This window comes from Bos indicus x Bos taurus, chromosome 16, assembly GCF_003369695.1.
Source record: "Bos indicus x Bos taurus breed Angus x Brahman F1 hybrid chromosome 16, Bos_hybrid_MaternalHap_v2.0, whole genome shotgun sequence".
Taxonomy (NCBI): domain Eukaryota; kingdom Metazoa; phylum Chordata; class Mammalia; order Artiodactyla; family Bovidae; genus Bos; species Bos indicus x Bos taurus.
Genome location: NC_040091.1, coordinates 18,323,411 through 18,344,917, shown reverse-complemented (window position 1 = coordinate 18,344,917; position 21,507 = coordinate 18,323,411). Strand labels below are relative to the sequence as shown.

Sequence of the window (21,507 nt, the reverse complement as noted above, 5' to 3'; positions counted from 1 at the left end):
ATTTTTTTCAATTGCTTGGTAATGCTATGTATTTAGCTTAAGAGGAAATTTATATGTTTACAGATAAATCCAGTTGAGGTAGAATCATTTAAATCCTTCCTTTTTTATTGTATGTATTTATTTTGGCTGTGCTGGGTCTTCACTGCTGCACACACGCGTTCTCTAGTTGTGGCAGGCAGGGGCTACTCTTCACTGTGGTTTGCAGGCTTCTCATCGTGGTGGCTTCTCTTGCTGCAAAGATGGTTCTAGGGCACGTGGGCTTCAGTGGTTGCAGCACATGGGCTCAGTAGTTGTGGCTCATGGGCTTAGTTGCCCCACAACATGTGGGATCTTCCCAAACCCGGGATGGAACCCATGTCTTCTGCACTGACAGATGAATTCTTAACCACTGCACCACCAGCAAAGTATAGTGTCTTCCAGTTTTAATCAATAAGCAGTTATTGGCTGATAACTTTCTACATAAAACATATTGTGGACACGTTACACATGCTATCTCATTTCATCTTAATATCCACTTTGTGCAGTGAGCATTTTTATTTACAGTTTATTAGTGAAGAAACAGAAGCTCAAAGACATGCCCATGGTCACACATGGTTCAGTTTCAGGTCTCATTAATTCTGAAGTCTGTTCTTTCTACTAACAGTGCTGCCTCTTGAGTTATCAGCCTGTAGGAAATAAGATGTTATTTAGAAACAGCTGAATATTGGGTTGGCCAAAAGGTCTACTTGGGTTTTTCCATAAGATGTTACAGAGAATCTGAACAAACCTTTGGCCAAACCAATAAATGAAAGCCACAAGCCATAGCTCCATACGAGTGAGAGATGCTGCATAGCTTAATATGGTTGTCTAATAGAAATATAGAAAACCATTTATAATGGATTCAAAGAATTAAAGGATCACTTGGTCTGAAAAGTTTAAAGAAGACTCTAGGGATAGGTCTGTGCCTTAAACAATGAATAAGATTCAGAGCGAGGAGAAACTGACATTTCCTTACTCAGGCAAAAAAACAGAAGTCTAATTTTTATAAGCATCTGAAGGCATATCTCTGGTTCAGGAGGCAGAGAGGGGGATATTTTTTTTAATCTCTCCCCATTTATTGGGCTGATATTAAGACAGCTTTATTTAAAATAAATAAAGATGCCTAGCAAAGCTGTCAAGTGAGATAGTCAATGACTTGGGTCCTGGGGGGCCAGGCAAGAATGAGCTAGAGACTGTCTCAGCATCTTCCTTGGTGCGCCTTGGGGAGGTTAGGTCTAGGAGCAGAGCCCCATAGAGTAGCCAAAACAAAATAAATAACTCAGTGGATGTTAGTTCTTATGATCTGAAATAGATTGACAGAAAAATCAGTATGTGACAGTGTTATTGTGCTTGTGTATTAACAGGGTTCTTTCTGGAGAGGCTCATTCAGAACTTTTTAAAAGAAAAAGAAAAAGTTGTCTTTCTTTTTTATTATTCCCCCTTCCTTCCCTACCAACTCTTTGCCAGAAGCATGTGCCACTTAACAAGTCACATTAATAGAAGAATGGTCTTGTGGCAACTCTTGACCCAAGAGTCGAGGTGACAGTACTGAGAAAGGAAAGGGCAGGCTACTGAGTCTTCTTCTCTAAAGCTGACCTGAGATACTAAACTCATTTAAAATTTTACCTGTGGGACTTCCTTGGTGGTGCAGTGTTAAGACTGCACTGCCAATGAGAGGGGTACAGGTTCAGTTGCTCATCAGGGAAATAATAGCCCGCGTGCTGCATGGCATGGCCAAAAGAAGACAAAGAAGAAAAGAATATCCCAGAGAATCTGGGAATTCTAATTATAAAGTAAAATAATACCTAAAGTTCACAGTGTTCAGGTGATGTCTCACTTAGCTGTGGGCAGTGCTCAATCCCACTCCAACCTTATCAGGTAAGACTGTGAGGTCTTCCCTGGCTTTGGGGCGATGCCCTGGGGCCACCGCACCAGGCTTCAAAACTGAAGCCTTGACCACAGCCAAAGCGGTGAGGTCACAGCCGCGAGTACTACCCTTGAGATGCCACAGAGCCACATACAGAAGGAGGGGAAAGGAATTGCCAGTCACTCTTCTGAGGTCATCTCGGTTTTCTCCGTGCGGGACCTGTGTCGCCATCTTTTCTTACCTTACCCTGTGTCATTCCTGATTTACCAAAAAACTTAATATATACCTAAAATTAGCTTCCTGAGCATTGCTGTGTACATTAAACCGTGACTAATGCTCTTCCTTCGTGACCGACCACATTCTAGAAATACGATAATGAGCACATTTAGGTTAAGGATGGTAACAGCCTCAAGAGAGCCCACCGATGTGTCCTTTCTGCCCAGAAGTACCTGGTCATGATACCTCACACCTTGGCATCCTGTCCTTAACAGAGTGATAATTATTTACTAGTGGAATATATGCTTATCACATCCAGAAATTAAAGTTGTGAGGGGCATTGTGCATCCAGGTCCCTGTGGCTGGATGGCCCCATCTGTTAGAGATAAATCACTTTAAAAAATTATATTAGCTTCACAGACGGTCAAGAAATGGAGCGGGGGAGGGGCGGCAAGGAGGCTTGGGTTTCAGTCCTGTGAAATAGAGTGTGGTCAGTCCACTGTCAGCACATTGCAGCCTTCAGACACCAACTCCACATTTCCGCGCTCTGAACCCCAGGTGGCCAATTAACAGTGTGTGCTATTTATTCATTACAAAACAGGCAGGAGAAATGGGATGGTTAGATTGACTGATAAGAACTCTTAGCAAGGAATAGATAAAAAATCATAAATGAAGAGGCACCTCCCCTGCCCTCCCCCCCACACACACAGACAAAAAAAAAACTCTGGGAAAGTCCAGAAGAAATCTGGAGGAATCCTCTTAAGTGTATCTGGAGTTTCAACTGGAAGCAAGGAATTTAAATGGAAAGATTCTCTTTGTACATTTTCTTCCTAAATATATATTACTCTTTAATTCTCTCATTTCCTTAGAATGTCTTTCCTTCCTAAGGCAAAAAACCAAAACAAAACAAAACAGTCTTAAATTCTTCCCATCAGTTATCATTAGGATGTTTTTGTGCTTTTTTTCTTTCTTTTTTTTTACAATAAGCATTGCCATCCTGCAGCCTCTCTGTTCTTGAAGCTGCAAGTCTATAAATGAGGGGCCTGTGAGTTTACTTGCTATTGTGAATATTCATTTTTACTACAAATGTGAGTGAACTTAAGCAGGGATTCTAACACAATCTATCTGTATAATTTAAATTCATTTAAATATATGCATTAAATATATTAACGTATGCATTTTCATTGGGTGGCCAAATAGCATATAGTTCTATAATAGCTGACATTTATTCCTGTAAACGATGCTCTCTTTTCATTGGAAAACATACATCGGAAAAATAAACTGGAAGAGAATGAAGGTTTGAGGATTTTCTTTTCACTGATGCGGTAGTGATGCGCCATGCAGTGTTACTGGATTGCATGCTTTGGGAATCTATAGACGCTTATATAGGTTTCCAGAAAAAGAAATCTTCACCTCACCTTCAAGATCCGAAAAGATATGTTAATGCTCTTTGTTTATTAACTTTTAAATAACTTAGTAATTCTAGTTCAGAAAGATAAAGGTTTCCATCTGACAGAATCTAAAAGAAACGATTCAGTTGGGTACACCTTTGAATGCCAAATATATCACTTTAAAAGTCAGTATTTGTTTCAGCAGTAACTGTTTCTGACTATGTTAGCATACTGAGTATTTTCAGGCTTGAGCCCTCCAGCTGAGCACTCCATCGATAATGGTCTGTCCCCTTTCTTTCCACAAGGAGGATGCCCTTTGCTGGATATGTGTGCATGCCATGTACCACTGTGCATCAAACGTATAAGCAGTTAACATGCACCTGAGCATCTTAGGGAGGTTTTTGGAAAATCCTTGCCGCTTCTTGTACCAGAATGATTGCAAGTGTGAAAGTGGCCATAGTTCACTGTGGTTTTCTTTTTACTGCTGTATTATTGCACCCTGTTGGGGGATACATCTGAGCATTTCATGTGTCCTACTTTTAAAATGCCCAGATGGTGACTACGTGCTCTGGTTTGAATTGGGCAGGCCTCATCTTTCATGCTCCATAGTCTGCCTAGTTATCAGAGAGACACGAAACAAGGAAAATTCTTCCATTTTTCAGCTCCTCTTCATCTGTTTCGAGTCACCCCCAGTGAATGATGTACTTGCACAATTGTTAAGATGACAGTCACCATGATAACTGAACATCGCTTCCCTGGACTGGGTAGTGCCCTGTGTACCCGGAGCTCTCTGCTCCCCTCCCAGCGTTTTGCAGTGTAACTGATTACTTGCCATCTTGTAAGTAACACGGGAGTGAGAGACAGTGTAAATATTTTATACCTTGCTGAAACCACTTATATTTGCATTGGTCTTCTTCACACTAGAGTTTAAGCTTAACAGAGAATTTAAATCAAATCATTCAACCTAAGAAATAGTCAAAAGAACTAATGAAATAAATGTAACAGTGTAACTGGTTAAAATAGCCCAAGAGCATAATAGAGGTTTCAGATGATTTTGTGACATGCACCTTTTATAGGACTTTTGTCTCCGACTATATTCTTCAAAGTGCCATCAAGGCAATGACCGTCGGTATCGTTTTTATCAATAACAGTCAGCACTTCCCACTGGGAAATTAGTCAAGAGGATGAGATATTTTTTTTACAAAATCATCTTTAAGCATTTATCTTCCAAAAGATATTACAAAACTGTCCATTATAAGGCAGGAACTTAAATGAGTTACTTGTTCTTTTAGAATTTTATTCATAATAAGCTAGTGATCAGATTCCATTTTATTTAGAGAATAAAATGATTTTGTTTTGTTTTCTTAGTAATAGCTTTTCTAAAGACAGAATGTTAATATAGTCCAGTTGTTATCAAACTTTTTAAAATGTACACTCCTATTAATAATAATTTCTAGAGTACACATCCCCATTACATGTATATTTATTTATTTATAAATTATAAAATATGTGCATGCATGCATGCCTAGTTGCTTCAGTCATGTCTAACTTTTTGTGACCCTGTGCAATATACCACACCAGGCTTCTAGGTCCATGGGATTATCCAGGCTAGTGAACAAATATTATTTATACTGTGAAAGTAATCATTTTAAAAGGAGTCCTTATTGTTCTTGTTTTGTTGATAAGTCATGTCCAATTTTTTGTGACTCCATGGACTGTATGTAACCTTCCAGACTCCTCTATTCATGGGATTTCCCAGGAAAGAATAAGCGAGTGGATTGCCATTTCCTTCTCCAGGGGATCTTCTCAGCCCAGGCATTGAAATTGCATCTCCTGCATTGCAGGTGGATTCTTTACCACTGAGCCATAGGGAAGCCCTCTAAAAGGACTTGAGCTCAGTTCAGTCACTTAGTTATGTCCGACTCTGTAATCCCATGGACCACAGCATGCCAGGCTTCCCTGACATTCACCAGCTTCTGGAGTTTGCTCAAACTCATGTCCATCAACTCGCTGATGCCATCCAACCATCTCATCCTCTGCCGTCCCCTTCTCCTCCTACCTTCAATCTTTCCCAGAATCAGGGTCTTTTCAAATGAGTCATCTCTTTGCATCAGGTGACCGAAGTATTGAAGTTTTGCTTCAGCATCAGTCCTTCCAATGAATATTTAGGACTGATTTTCTTTAGGATTGCCTGGTTTGATCTCCTTGCAGTCCAAGGGACTCTCAAGAGTCTTCTCCAACACCACAGTTCAAAAGCATCAATTCTTTGGCACTCAGCTTTCTTTATAGTCCAACTCTCACATCCATACATGACTACTGGAAAAACCGTAGCTTTGGCTAAACAGACCTTTGTCGGCAAAGTAACGCCTCTGCTTTTTAATATGCTGTCTAGGTTGGTCATAGCTTTTCTTCCAAGGAGCAAGCATCTTTTAATTTCATGACTGCAATCACCATCTGCAGTGATTTTGGAGCCCAAAGAAATAGTCTGTCACTGTTTTCATTGTTTCCCCATCTATTTGCCATGAAGTGATAGGACAAGATGCCATGATCTTCATTTTTTGAATGTTGAGTTTTAAGCCAGCTTTTTTACTTTCCTCTTTCACTTTGGTTCTTCTTCGCTTTCTGCCATAAGGGTGGTGTCATCTTTGCATCTGAGGTTATTGATATTTCTCTTGGCAATCTTGATTCCAGCTTGTGCTTCATCCAGCCCAGCATTTTTCATGATGTACTCTGCATATAAGTTAAAAAGCAGGGTGACAACATACAGCCTTGACAATCCAGTCTGTTGTTCCATGTTCAGTTCTAACTGTTGCTTCTTAACCTGCATACAGAGTTCTCAGGGGGCAGGTCTGCTGGTCTGGTCCATCTCTTGAAGAATTTTCCACAGTTTGTTTTGATCCACACAGTCAAAGGCTTTGGCGTAGTCAATAAAGCAAAAGTAGATGTTTTTCTGGAATTCTCTTGCTTTTGTGATGATCCAACAGATGTAGGCAATTAGATTTCTGGTTACTCTGCCTTTTCTAAATCCATCTTGAACATCTAGAAGTTCATGGTTCACGTTGAAGCCTGGCTTGGAGAATTTTGAGCATTACTTTGCTAGCAGCATGTGAGATGAGTGCAATTGTGCACTAGTTTGAACATTCTTTGGCATTGCCTTTCTTTGGGATTGGAATGAAAACTGACCTTTTCCAGTCCTGTGGCCACTGCTGAATTTTCCACATTTGCTGGCATATTGAGTAGACATAGACAAAATCATCAGTTGAATATTTTCTTAATCAAGAGCTAATACTATCATTAGTACATCAAGAAAACAATAGATTGGAAAAGTCTAGAGATCTCTTCACGATTAGAGATACCAAGGGAACTTTTCAAGAAAGTGTGAAAGTTGCTCAGTCACGTCCGACTCTTTGCGACCCCATGGACTATAATGTCCATGAAATTCTCCAAGCCAGAATACTGGAGTGGGTAGCCTTTCCCTTCTCCAGGGGATCATCTCAACCCAGGAATAGAACCCAGGTCTCCTTCATAGCAGGCAGATTCTTTACCAGTTGAGCCACAAGGGAAGACCAAGAATACAAGAGTGGGTAGCCTATCCCTTCTCCAGTGGATCTTCCTGACCCAGGAATTGAACTGGGGTCTCCTACCTTGCAGGTGGATTCTTTACCAACTGAGCTATCAGGGAAGCCCATTTCAAGGAAAGATAGCCACAATGAAGGACAGAAACAGTTAGGCTCTAACAGAAGCAGAAGAGATTAAGAAAGGTGGTCAGAATACACAGATGAACTGTATAGAAAACATTGTAATGACCTGGATAGCCATGGTGGTATGATCAGTCACCTAGAGTCAGACATCCTGGAATGTGAAGTCCAGTGGGCCTTAGGAAGCATCACTACGAACAAAGCTAGTGGAGGTGATGGAATTCTATTGTTGAATATTTCAAATAATAGTTGAACTATTTCAAATCTAAAAGATGATGCTATTTAAATGCTATACTTGATATGACAGCAAATTTGGAAAACTCAGCAGTGGCCACAGGACTGGAAAAGTTAAATTTTCGTTCCAATCCCAAAGAAAGGCAGTGCCAAAGAATGTTCAAACTACTGCACAATTGCACTCATTTCACATGCTAGCAAGGTAATGCTCAAAATCCTTCGAGCTAGGCTTCAACAGTAAGTGAACCAAGAACTTCCAGATGTACAAGCTGGATTTTAAAAAGGCAGAGGGACCAGAGATCAAATTGCCAACAGCCTCTGGATCATAGGAAAGCAAGAGGTTTCCAGAAAAAACATCTACTTCTGCTTCATTGACTGTTCTAAAGCCTTTGACTGTGTGGATCACAGCAAACTGGAAAATTCTAAAGAGATTGGAATACCAGACCACCTTACCTGTCTCCTGATAAACTTGTATGCAGGTCAAGAAGCAACAGTTAAAACCAGACATGAAACAACAGACTGGTTCAAATTTGGGAGAGGAGTACATCAGGCTGTATACTGTCACCCTGCTTATTTAACTTAAATGCAGAATACCTCGTGTGAAATGCTGGGCTGGATAATTCATAAGCTGGAATCAAGATTACTGGGAGAAGTATCAACAACTTCAGATATGTAGATAACACCCACCCTAATGGCAGAAAGTGAAAAGGAACTGAAGAGCCACTTGATGAGGGTGAAGGAGGAGAGTGAAAGAACCTACTTAAACATAAATATTCAAAAAAGTAAAATCATGGCATATGGCCCCCTTACCTCATGGCAAATAGAAGGAGGAAAAATGGAAACAGGGACAGACTTTTATTTTCTTGGACTCCAAAATCAATGTGGATGGTGACTGCATCCATGAAATTAAAAGATGCTTCCTCCTTGGAAGAAAAGTTATGATAAACCTAGAAACATATTAAAAAGCAGAGACATCACTTTGCCAACCAAGGTCCATATGGCTATGATTTTTTCAGTAGTCATATACAGATGTGAGAGTTGGACTATAAAGAAGGCTGAGCATGGATGTATTAATGCTTTTGCACTGTGGTGGTGGAAAAGACTCTTGAGAGTCCTTTGGACAGTGAGGATATCAAACCAGTCAATCCTAAAGGAAATCATCCCTAAATATTCATTGAAGGATTCATGCTGAAGCTGAAGCTCCAATATTTTGGCCAACTGATGTGAAGAGCTGACTCCATTGGAAAGAAACTGATGGGAAAGATGGAGGGCAGGGGATGACAGAGGATGAGATAGTTGAATTCCATCATCAATTTGATGGATATGAATTTAAGCAAACTCTGGGAAATACTGAAGGACAGGAAAGCCTGGTGTGCTGCCATTCACGGGGTTGGAAAGAGTGAAACACAACTGAGCGACTGAACAACAGCAACAAAACACAGAATTTTTAGGCGCAATTTTAGATACTGGGTATCAAAGCATTTTCCATGTGGTCTCCTTGACAACATGAATTTTGTTTTGTCAATTTCTGGTCAAAGATGCTTGGACTGTCAATGTTTATATCTTATACTATGGCTGGTGAAAAAGCTTGTCTCATAAGTAGGAAATATCAAACTGGTCTCTTTTTTGTTCTTTATTTAGTTATGAATTTAGATATTCTATCTGAACCATGGTTTTCCGTTTTTCAGGAACCTTGAAAGGTACCCATGTTTCCAAAGTAGTATAGTTAAAACCAGATAATATAATTCATGAACCACTTAGCATGGAGTCATAAACCACATCATGATGTACTGAAAGCTAATAAATGAGGTAAATATTTCTAGCTCCTCCACACTGTAAAACTCTTGTTCTTCCCTTTTCAGGGACTAATCCAGGACTTCATTCATTCATTCATTCACTTATCCAATTAGTATGCCACCAGGATATGCAGCAGTAAATACAACAAAAAGAATACAAAAATTCTTTCCTTTTTAGGCTTTTATTCTAGTGAGGAAAGATAGTAAACAGGATAAATAAGCAAGTTAAAATATATGTGTATATTAATATGTGTGAATGTATGTGTATATATGAATGATAAGGGCAATGGAGAAAAACAGACCATAGATGAGGGATCAGCAATTCTGTGCTCGCCTTTCAGGAGAGTATTATGTTGGCCAAGCATGGGACTAGGTAGAGTGTTGGCCTGGTGAGACAGGGAGGGTGAAACTTAAAGTAAGGAGGCCACGGAAAGCTTAAAAGAAGGTGACACTGGAGCAGGGCTTTGAAGGTGAAAACCATACAGTTAACTGGGAGAAAAAATTTTACTTCAGGAGGAGGGATATACAATCAGATTCTGGGCTTTAGGAGTCTGGGTTTGGCTCCTGCCTGTTCCTTTAATTCCCCAAACCCATTAGTATGTGCATTGACCTTCAGCCTAGGATTCTGAAAGGTCAGGTTCAACCACTGACATCCCTGTGATGCCCCGTTGACAAGTAAATGCTTCATAGCTTGGGGACTTAAGGCTCAACCACCAGCTGAGTTGTGTAATGTAGACATTTTCCCAGTTTACAGATCTGCTCTTTGAGTCTGTAACATTCACGTACTGGTAACGAAGGCTACCTTGAATGCCAGTCCATCATCTGGGTGTCTGACTTCCTTCATTTCTTCCCATATCATCTTCCAAAATATCCCCACATTCCAGGTAAACCGGAATAAAATGAATTCATTGCAAAATAAAAGTCTTTTGTTACTATCTGAAGTTTATGGAGGCAAGACCACCAAGAACTCAGATCGTTCAGGAATGAGTTTGGTTGTGCTCATCAGCCAAATAATCTCAATTTGTTAGGGATATAAGAAAGGGAAGTCATAAATACCACAACTGGCCTCATGACCTATTATAGAAATAAAGTCTAAAGACTGTACTCTGAACTCTTAATAATTTCCCAAATCTTTCTCCAGGTTTTTTTCCTAATCCCATTTTTATAATCTATAGCCCAAAAATTAAATAGTAAGTGTAACCACCTGGAAACATCAGGTATACAATATTGGGTGAAAAGAAGAGAATGAATATTTATATACACAACACAGAGTACAGTCTATAGACTTTATTTCTATAATAGGTCATGAGGCCAGTTGTGGTATTTATGACTTCCCTTTCTTATATCCCTAACAAATTGAGGTTATTTGGCTGATGAGCACAACCAAACTCATTCCTGAACGATCGGAGTTCTTGGTGGTCTTGCCTCCATAAACTTGCAGTAATCTTACATTAGCCTGGCAGAAGGTAATCGAAGTAACAGGCAACAATTTTCTGCCTTCAATTCAATGAAGGTGTTATAGAATCATTCTTCTTCTAAATTAGCAGATTCCAGAGTCTTAGTTATAGTAAATAAAGCTTTTACAAATTGATCTTTAGTCTCATTATGTTTGCAAGGAAGCCTCTCCTTGTACCTTTCTACCCCCAGTCTTCTGGGATTTCTGCATCAGATGTGATGGTCAAATAGCTAACTGTAAATGCTCTTCTGACTCTTAAGATTCTAGAAATTTTAAATTTGTTTTAGTTTGCTGAAATCTTACATTGGATGATACAATGACTACTCTTCTATCACATATACCTAGTACATTTCATGTGTATTGCTATTTAAAGCTCTTTCCATGCTGTGGAGTTTTTTGTCACTGCTTAATTTAAGCACATAATAACTTCTTTAGTGCGAGTTTCCATGTGTTTTTACAGTGCTTTCTTGAATGTGAGTTTTGCATTCCTAGTGAGTTGCAGTACCTGAAATCTAAGATTTGAACACTTTCTACTTCTTTTCCACTCCCTTTAGTGCTTAGCACCATGTTAGAAAAAGTAGATGCTCAATCGGTATTTGACCGTGGATTTGACTCTCAGGCCATAAACCTATCTCAGCATTTTTCGTTGGTGAGATCTTTAAACAAAGCATAAAATCAAATTTATAAATAAATCAAGTGTACTTCAATTATAAAAAACAGGTGCCCTTTGAAATCAAATCATTTCCTTAGCTGCTTCTGATAGCAAGGATCTGAGCACTTTTACTGAATCCCATGAACAGTATGAAAAGGCAGAAAGATATGACATTGAAGGATGAGCCCCCAGGTCAGTAGGTGTCCAATATAGTACTGGGGAAGGGTGGAGGAATAGCTGCAGAAAGAATGAAGAGCCTGAGCCAAAGCAGAAACAACACCCAGCTGTGGTTGTGTCCAGTGGTGCAAGTAAAGCCCGATGCTCTAAAGAACAATATTAGAAACCCGGAATGTTAGGTCCATGAATCAAGGCAAATTGGAAGTGGTCAGACAGGAGATGGCAAGAGTGAACACTGACATTTTAGGAATCAACGAGCTAAAATGGCCAGGAATGGGTGAATTTAACTCAGATGACCATTATATCTACTACTGTGGGCAAGAATCCCTTAGAAGAAATGGGGTAGCCCTCATAGTCAACAAAAGAGTCCTAAATGCAGTATTTAGGTACAATCTCAAAAATGACAGAATGATCTCAGTTCGTTTCCAAGGCAAACCATTCAACATCACAGTAATCCAAGTCTATGCCCCTACCAGTAATGCTGAAGAAGATGAAGACTGATCTGTGAGGACCTACAAGAACTCCTAGAACTAACACTAAATATGTATGTGTGTGTATGTGTGTGTGTGTATGTGTGTGTGTGTGTATGTACTTTTCTTCATAGAGGACTGGGATACAAAACTAAGAAGTCAAGAGATACTTGGCATAAAGGCAAGTTTGGCCTTGGAGTAGAAAATGAAGCAGGGCAAAGGCTAACGGACTTTTGGCAAGAGAACACAATGGTCATAGCAAACACCTTCTTTTAGCAGCACAAGAGACAACTGTATACATGGACATCACCAGATGGTCAGTACCAAAATCAGATTGATTATATTCTTTGTAGCTGAAGATGGAGAAGCTCTATAAAGTTAGCAAAAACAAGACCTGGATCAGACTATGGCACAGATCTTAAGCTCATTATTGCAAAATTCAGGCTCACTCAAATTGAAGAATGTAGGGAAAACCACTAGGCCATTCAGGTATGACCTAAATCAAATCCCTTATGATTATAAAGTGGAGGTGATGAATAGATTCAACAATTAGATCTGCTAGACAGGGGTCCTGAAGGACTATGGACAAAGGTTCCTAACATTGTACAGGAGGTGGTGACAAAAGCTATCCTCAAGAAAAAAGAAATGCAGCAAGGCAAAATGGTTATCTGAGGAGGTTTTACAAATAGCTGAGAAAAAAAAAGGGCAAGACAAAGAAGAAAGGGAAAAACATACCCAACTGAATGCAGAGTTCCAAAGAATAGCAAGGAGAGTTAAGAAAGCCTTCTTCAGTGAGCAATGCAAGAAATAGAAGAAAACAATAGAATGCAAAAGACTAGCCTTCTCTTTAATAAAACTGGAGATACCAAGGGAACATTTCATGCAAAGATGGGCACAATAAAGGTCAGAAATGGCAAAGACCTAACAGAAGCAGAAGAGATTAAGTAGAAGTGGCAAGAATACACAGAAGAACTATACAAAAAGGTCTTAATGACCCAGGTAACCATGATGGGTATGATCACTCAACTAGAGGCAAACATCCTGGATTGTGAAGTCAAGTGGGCCTTAGGAAGAATCATTATGAACAAAGCTAGTGGAGGTGATGGAATTCCAGTTGAGATATTTCAAATCCTTAAAGATGATGCCATTAAAGTATTGCACTTAATATGCCAGCAAATTTGGAAAACTCAGCAGTGGCTACAAGACTGGAAAAGGTCAGTTTTCATTCCATTCCCAAAAGAAGGCAATGCCAAAAATGTTCAAATTACTGTACAATTATTCTCATTTCACATGCTAGCAAGATTATGCTCAACATCTTTCAAGCTAGGCTTCAGTAGTACATGAACCAAGAACTTCCAGATGTACCAGCTGGATTTAGAAAAGGCAGAGAAACAAGAGACCAAATTGCCAACACTGATTGGATCATAGAAAAAGCAAGAGAATTAAAAAAAAAAAATCTACTTCTGCTTCATTACGCTAAAGCCTTTGACTGTGGATCACAACAAACTTGGAAAATTCTTAAAGAGATGGGAATACCAGACCACCTTACTTGCCTCCTGAGAAACCTGTATGTAGGACAAGAAGCAGCAGTTAGAACTGGACATGGAAAAACACACTGGTTCAAAATTGGGAAAGGAGTACATCAAGGCTATATATTGTCACCCTGCTTGTTTAACTTATATGAAGAGTACATCATGCAAAATGTTCGGCTGGATGACTCATAAACTGGAATCAAGACTGTCAGGAGAAATAAATATAAACAATCTCAGATATGCAGCTGATACCACTTCAATGGCAGAAAGTGAAGAGGAACTAAAGAACCTCTTGTTGAAGGTGAAAGAAGAGAGTGAAAAAGCTGACTTAAAACTCAGCATTCAACAAATGAAGATCATGGCAACAGGTCCCATCACTTCATGGTGAATAAATGGGGAAAAACTGGAAACAATGTCATATTTCATTTTCTTGAGCTCCCAAATCACTCCGAATGGTGACTGCAGCCACAAAATTAAAAGATGCTGTTCCTTGGAAGAAAAGCTGTTACAAACCTAGGGAGTGTATTAAAAAGCAGAATCATCACTTTGCTGACAAAGGTCCATGTAGTCAAGGCTGTGCTCTTTCCAGTAGTCATGTATGGATGTGTGAGCTGGACCATAAAGAAGGCTGAGCACCTAAAAAGTTGATGTTTTTGAACTGTGGTGCTGGATAAGACTCTTGAGAGTCCCTTAGACAGCAAGGAAGTCAGGCCAGTCAATCCTAAAGGAAATCAACTATCAAACCTGAATATTCATTGGAAGGACTGATGCTGAAGCTGAAGCTCCAATACTTTGGCCACCTGAGTTTGAAGAGACAACTCACTGGAAAAGGCCCTGATGCTGGGAAAGTCAGAGAAGGCAATGGCACCCAACTCCAGTACTCTTGCCTGGAAAATCCCGTGGACAGAGGAGCCTGGTAGGCTGTGGTCCATTGGATTGCTAAGAGTCAGACATGACTGAGCAACTTCACGTTCACTTTTCACTTTCCTGCATTGGAGAAGGAAATGGCAACCCACTCCAGTGTTCTTGCCTGGAGAATCCCAGGGACGGGGGAGCCTGGCGGGCTGCCATCTATGGGGTGACACAGAATTGGACACAACTGAAGTGACTTAGCAGCAGCAACAGCTGGGAAAGCTTGAGGGCAAGAGGAGAAGGGAGTGACAGAGGATGAGGTGGTTGGATGGCATCACTGACTCAGTGGACACTGAAGAAGTTCTGAGCAAGTTCTGGGAGATGGTGAAGGACAGGGAAGCCTGGTGCACTGCAGTTCATAGGGTCACAAAGAGTTGGACATGACTTAGTGACTGAACAACGACTATATACCAGGCTGTTTCAGAAGGTCATCCAGTTTAATCCTTAAAAAAGTCCATGAGAGATATATTAACTGTTTGAAACCAAGACTCATAAAAAGTAGGTAATTTGCCAAATGTCCCCTCTAGTATGAGTGACAGAGTGGTCTTCTAACTCTAAGTTAACTGCTTTTATTTTTATTAAAGGACCTCGGCTCTCAGAGCTTACCTCATTCCCCAGACATTAGTCACAGGGCTTCTCAGAGAATTTCTTCTTGCATTAAAGAGACCATTTTTGTTTTTTTGCTAAAACAGGGCAAGCAAAGTAATAGATTGCAGAATAATTTTAATAATGCATTTAAGATGCCAAACTCATACCACACCGTCTATCCTCAGTGAGAAACTTTTTTTTTTCTGTTTTGTCCAACGGTCTAAAAACAATCTTTGACTTGCCTCAATGAAAATAAGAACCACAACTTCTGGCTCTCAGAACAAATATAAGTTGTTTTTATTTTTAATTAAGTATGCTTAGCTTAAGTACGTTTTCTCTTAAGGTGTAATGACTAAACCGTGATCATTTCTTTTTGTTTATTCATTTAAAGCGCAAATAAAAGCAGATAATCAATAGATCATAATCTAAAACAGGAGGATTTACAAGTTAATAAGCTTGAGTCAATAGATATTCCATAGTGAAGCCTTCAATGCTGAACCTGACATAATTTGCTTTGCACTAAGCTAGTTGACTTAATGCTTTAATTTAATGCCAATATTAACTGAAAAATCCAAAGAAAAGGGGAAATTTTAAATCCTATTATACTAAAATGTTTTCAAAGCAACAACACAATCATGTCACAACTGCTTAAGTATGCCACCAGCATCTGCCTAAACTGCCTGCATGCTGCGTGCCTGCCAAGTAGCTTTAGTCGTGTCTAACTCTTTGCAGTCCTATGGACCGCAGCCCACCAGACTTCTCTGTCCATGGGGTTCTCCAGTCAAGAATATTGGAGTGGGTTGCCATTCCCTTCTCCAGGGCATCTTCCCGACCCTGGGATCAAACCCTCATCTCTTATGTCTCCTGCATCAGTAGGCAGGTTCTTTACCGTTCGTGCCACCTGGGAAGCCCTGACTGCCTGGGCTCTGGTTGTTGGTAACAGTTAACCCCTTGGGGCCTGGCACATGTGAATTTTGGAAGATGACCTACCTTTGCAGTATCTTTCCTTAGCCTCAAGTGTTATCATTGTTTAGTCTTATAAAATCTGCTTTTCCTGGCTTGCATGCAGATCATTGGAGTTGTGTTTATTTTGAAAGCTGTGTTATTTTGAATCTTTCTATTCCCCTTGATTCCTCTTGAGATTCTTCTTCATAAAACAGAGCAGTAAACAGGTCAGAGAGCAGAGAAAGTCTTTCTGGGTGCCTGGAAGGAAGAAGTGAGACCCTTTCTTTATAGACAAGTAGTGTAGATTGGCTTCCACCTTCTGAAATCTGGTGGGACTATTGGGGGTATATTCAGGGTTATGAGCCTGGACTCTATAGTCAGAATGCCTCCCCTCAAATCCTGGTTCTGCCTCCTATAATTATATCAGTTCAGTTCAGTTGCTCAGTAGTGTCCGACTCTTTGAGACCCCATGGACTGCAGCACACCAGGCTTCCCTGTCCATCACCAACTCCTGGAGCTTGCTTAAACTCATGTCCATTGAGTCGGTGATGCCATCCAACCATCTCATCCTCTGTTGTCCCCTTCTCCTCCTGCCTTCAATCAGGGTCTTTTCAAATGAGTCAGTTCTTTCCATCAGGTGGCCAAAGTATTGAAGCTTCAACTTCAGCATCAGTCCGTCTAATGAATATTCAGGACTGATTTCCTTTAGGATGAACTGGTTGGATCTCCTTGCAATCCAAGGGACTCTCAAGAGTCTTCTCCAACACCACAGTTCAAAAGCATCAATTCTTCAGCACTCAGCTTTCTTTATCATCCAACTCTCACATCCATACATGGCTACTGGAAAAACTATAGCTTTGACAAGATGAACCTTGGTTGGCAAAGTAATGTCTCTGCTTTTTATTTTTTTATTTTTCCTCTCATATTTTATTTTTAATAATTAAAAAAAATACAATGATGTAAAATGCACCACAATGCTGTCTTTTAAAATATTCAGAGACCTGATGAAAAGGGAATATGAAGGTGCTAATTCTCTATTTAACTTTATAAAGATAATAATTCATATTCAAGTATATTCTCTTAGTGTTTAAAAAATATCCTTTATTTTAAATTAGACAGGATTGAAAGATGAACTCAGTCAGTACTCTTTGGAATCAAATCATAACACAAGAACCTTATCTCATATATTGCTGTACAGTCACATGACGATTTTACTTTGGAGAATTTTAATAGAAAGAATATAAGCAATAAACTAACTTCAAACTTGATTTTGCAAAATGTAAGATTCAAGGAATTTAAAAAGCTTTACTTAATATATTTACATTATTTCTTTTGCAAATTGCAGTGTTTTTTTTTATATCTTTTTTTTAATAATTTTATTTTATTTTTAAACTTTACAATATTGTATTGGTTTTGCCAAACATCGAAATGAATCCACCACAGGTATACACATGTTCCCCATCCTGAACCCTCCTCCCTCCTCCCTCCCCATACCATCCCTCTGGGTCGTCCCAGTGCACCAGACCCAAGCATCCAGTATTGTGCATCGAACCTGGACTGGCGACTTGTTTCATATATGATATTATACGTATTTCAATGCCATTCTCCCAAATCATCCCACCCTCTCCCTCTCCCACAGAGTCCAAAAGACTGTTCTATACATCAGTGTCTCTTTTGCTGTCTCGTATACAGGGTTATTGTTATTATTAATATGCTGTCTATGTTGGTCATAACTTGTCTTCCAAGGAGTAAACATCTTTTTATTTCATGACTGCAGTCACCATCTGCAATGATTTTGGAGCCCAAAAAAATAGTCTGCTGCTGTTTCCCCATCTATTTGCCATGAAGTGATGGGACCAGATGCCATGATCTCAGTTTCCTGAATGTTGAGCTTGAATCCAACTTTTTCATTCTCCTCTTTTACTTTCACTCTCCTCTTTTACTTTCATCAGGCTCTTTAGTTCTTCTTCACTTTCTGCCATGCTGTGCTATGCTATGCTAAGTCACTTCAGTCGTGTCCAACTCTGTGTGACCCCATAGACAGCAGCCACCAGGCTCCCCCATCCCTGGGATTCTCCAGGCAAGAACACTGGAGTGGGCTGCCATTTCCTTCTCCAGTGCATGAAAGTGAAAAGTGAAAGCGAAGTCGCTCAGTCGTGTCCGACTCTTAGCGACCCCATGGACTGCAGCCTACCAGGCTCCTCCATCCATGGGATTTTCCAGGCAAGAGTACTGGAGTGGGGTGCCATTGCCTTCTCCACTTTCTGCCATAGACAATCATAATTATATGACCATGGACTATTTGCTTCAACTTTACATCCATTTCCTTATCTGAAAATGAGGATAATAGCAGTGCTATCTCATGAGATTGCTTTAAGGATTAATATACATAAAGCACTTGAAAAGTGCTTACCCTATAGCATGTACTCACTGTCTTAACCCTTTGAGAAACTATTTATGAAAAGGATGAAAAATACATAGACTATATGCTACAAATCACTTTGAAAGCAGCAGCACTGAATGTAGTAGTCAGATATGTCTTTCTGCACTGCTTTGTATGCACAACAAAAGTCCTAATGTATTCCATTTGTTACCACCCTCACAGCCTCATTTGTGAGTTCCCAGTCTGGTTTTCATTTCGTGCCATTGCTGGTTGCACTATAGCCAAAGTGGCGGTGTGTTTGGACTGCCCTTTAAGTAGGCCAGCTTTAGCTTTCTGGTCCCATCATTGTCACCAAAAACAAATCAGTTCGCTTTTCTAAAATAAATGGACTATAAGTTATGCACTAGTTTTTACCATAGGGTGAAAGTGAAAGTCGCTCAGTCATGTCTGACTCTTTGCAACCCATGGAATTACAGTCCATGGAATTCTCCAAGCCAGAATACTGGAGTGGGTAGCCTTTCCCTTCTCCAGAGGATCTTCCCAACGCAGGGATCGAACCCAGGTCTCCTGCGTTGCAGGCCGCACTCTTCTATTCAGGAAGGATACTCGGAAAACAAAGAACAGAAAGCTCATTGATTTTTATGATGAACATTTTTTCACATTTCTCCACCTCTCTCTGAAACCACATGCAACTAAGTCTTACCATCAGTGTAAGTGGCAGTTATTACCTACTTGTCATTTCCTGGGTCTGGATGAACTTGATCAATGCCATTCACACTCCTGTCACTTCAGTTGAGTTACCTACACTGCCGGTACTACACACGTAGCGTTTAATTGCCACTTAAAATGTCTTCAAAAAGATTATACTATGGGCCCTCTGTCAGCCAGCTGGTGCGACCATGAAGGTCTACATCCTGTCCTTTTGCTACGAGGAGAGTGACCTGGAGCGGGGATACCCGGTGTTTAAGATAGAAGTGCTAATGAATGGAAGAAAACATTTTGTTGAAAAAAGGTACAGCGAATTACATGCCCTGCACAAAAAGCTTAAGAAAGATATTAAAACCCCAGAAATTCCTTCTAAACATGTTTGGAACTGGATCCCAAATGTTGGAACAGCGATGACAAGGTTTGAAACCTATTTACAGGCTGTCATTCTGGAAAATGAAGAACTTCCCAAACTATTTCTTGATTTCCTAAATGTTCAACATTTGCCCTCTCTACCAAAGACAGAGAGTTGTGGATCTTTTGATGAGACAGAGTCTGAAGAGTAAAGCAAACTGTTCCACCAGCCGGTGCTGCTGTTCTCAGGGATCCATACGTCTTGCTTACAGCCAGTGATTTTCCAAATGTGGTTACTGAAGAAGTTCTCCATGGGATATTTTACCCTCATCTACAACCCAGGTAGAAATCATCCATGGCTAGAAGAAGCTGAAGCTGGTTTTGAAGTCGTAGTCAAGGAAATTGATACCTACCAAATTAACCTAAACTCTATGACATAACAGTTCTCTCTTGCTAATGGTAAAATTCACAGTCCCAGCTTAATTCAGAGCAGGGACATTTCCATTGGAATGGTGCTTTTAAAATAGAAACCAAATCGGGGTGGTGCTGAGGTTAAGGCCAAATGTTTAAGAAGTAGAATGTAGCTGCCAATTTAGAAATCCCAGAAAAGAAGACTAAAGAACATCTTTGGGACCTCCAAGTGTAGCAGAACAGTTACTCTCCACTTCAATCACACCATTTGCTAATTGAAAATCTTACCCTGAATCGTTATGCGACTGATCAGCTTTGGTAGATTTTTTTTGTTCAGATTCTATGACACACTAATCTTTTCATCGTGAGATTTTTCTCAGCCAGTGATAGATAACATTCTGAAATGCTGGCACCAGGAGAGCATTACAGAAACGCACTGCTAAATGTGAGGAAGGAACTAAACTGGAAATGAAATTATACTGACCATACTAGGGCATTTAAAAAATCTCGGCATTTTAATTTGCATTACAGTGGAGTTGCATCATATGCAGGGATTTACTTCCAATGTCAGCCCATAAAGTAGACTGAGGTATCAAGACTGACCTTGAAAGCCCTTTAGAATGGTGCCATATCGGAAATCTCCATCCATGACAGCCAGTTTTTCCTCCCATGTTGGAAGAGAGAACTGTTTCTTCAGTTGAAGACCAATTAAAGTTGTTGGTGCTTGTTTAGGGACTATTTTATAGAAGAAGTACTAACCTTTAAATGCTAGAATTATACTTACCCTTGCAAGATGCTTGCCCTATAAAAGGTACATGTGAACTGACAGTAGCTGAGGGAACACCAGATTGACAACACTCATCTCGGTTTACTCAAGGGTATCCATTCATTGAATAGGTGGTATAATTGCCAGATTGATTGTTATTTTCCTTTTTGCTTATCATTTCCTTTTCACTGACCTCATACGTTGAATTAAGATAAATTAAATGGGTTTATGATGCACCTCCACTGTAAATCTTACAGACATTCAGATTTTGACTAATAAAGAATAAAAGCATATATGCAGCCTGTATATGTGTGCTATCTTTGGTCATTTCCTTGAAAACTAATTAATAGCTAGCTTATTTATGATTATTAGATTAATAAGCTTCTGTGTGGGAGAAAAGTATTTAAATTCAAAACTAATAAGTAAATCATGGTTTTTGACTAGGCTCTAAACATACAGATTTAAAGCTTGCTGCAAACTCTTGGTGATGTATTTATGCTAGATGTGTTAATACATATGGAAGCAAGTAAGGACTGAATAATCAAAGGTCATCAACCAAAAATGACTGAATAGTCAAGTGTTGGAGATATTTTTTAAGTGTTTTTGTCATTAGCTATTTTGGGTTAAATAAAAATGAAGAACCAAAAAAAGAAAGATTACACTATAATTTAGCATTAAAATGAAGTTATTTATTGTATACACAGAAAGACATGAGAGCCTCAGTTCAGTTCAGTTGCTCAGTCGTGTCCGACTCTTTGCAACCCTATGAATCGAAGCATGCCAGGCCTCCCTGTCCATCACCAACTCCCGGAGTTCACTCAGACTCATGTCCATTGAGTCAGTGATGCCATCCAGCCATCTCATCCTCTGTTGTCCCCTTCTCCTCCTGCCCCCAATCCCTCCCAGCATCAGGGTCTTTTCCAATGAGTCAACTCT

At 39.8% G+C, this 21,507-nt stretch overlaps 1 protein-coding gene and 1 pseudogene across 1 annotated transcript in view; both read left to right on the top strand.

Annotated features, from left to right (window-relative positions):
• Positions 1-21,507, top strand: part of USH2A (usherin) — a 938,899-nt gene that overhangs the window by 818,929 nt on the left and 98,463 nt on the right. The window lies entirely within an intron of this gene.
• On the top strand, positions 19,235-19,740 carry LOC113906398 (annotated as a pseudogene).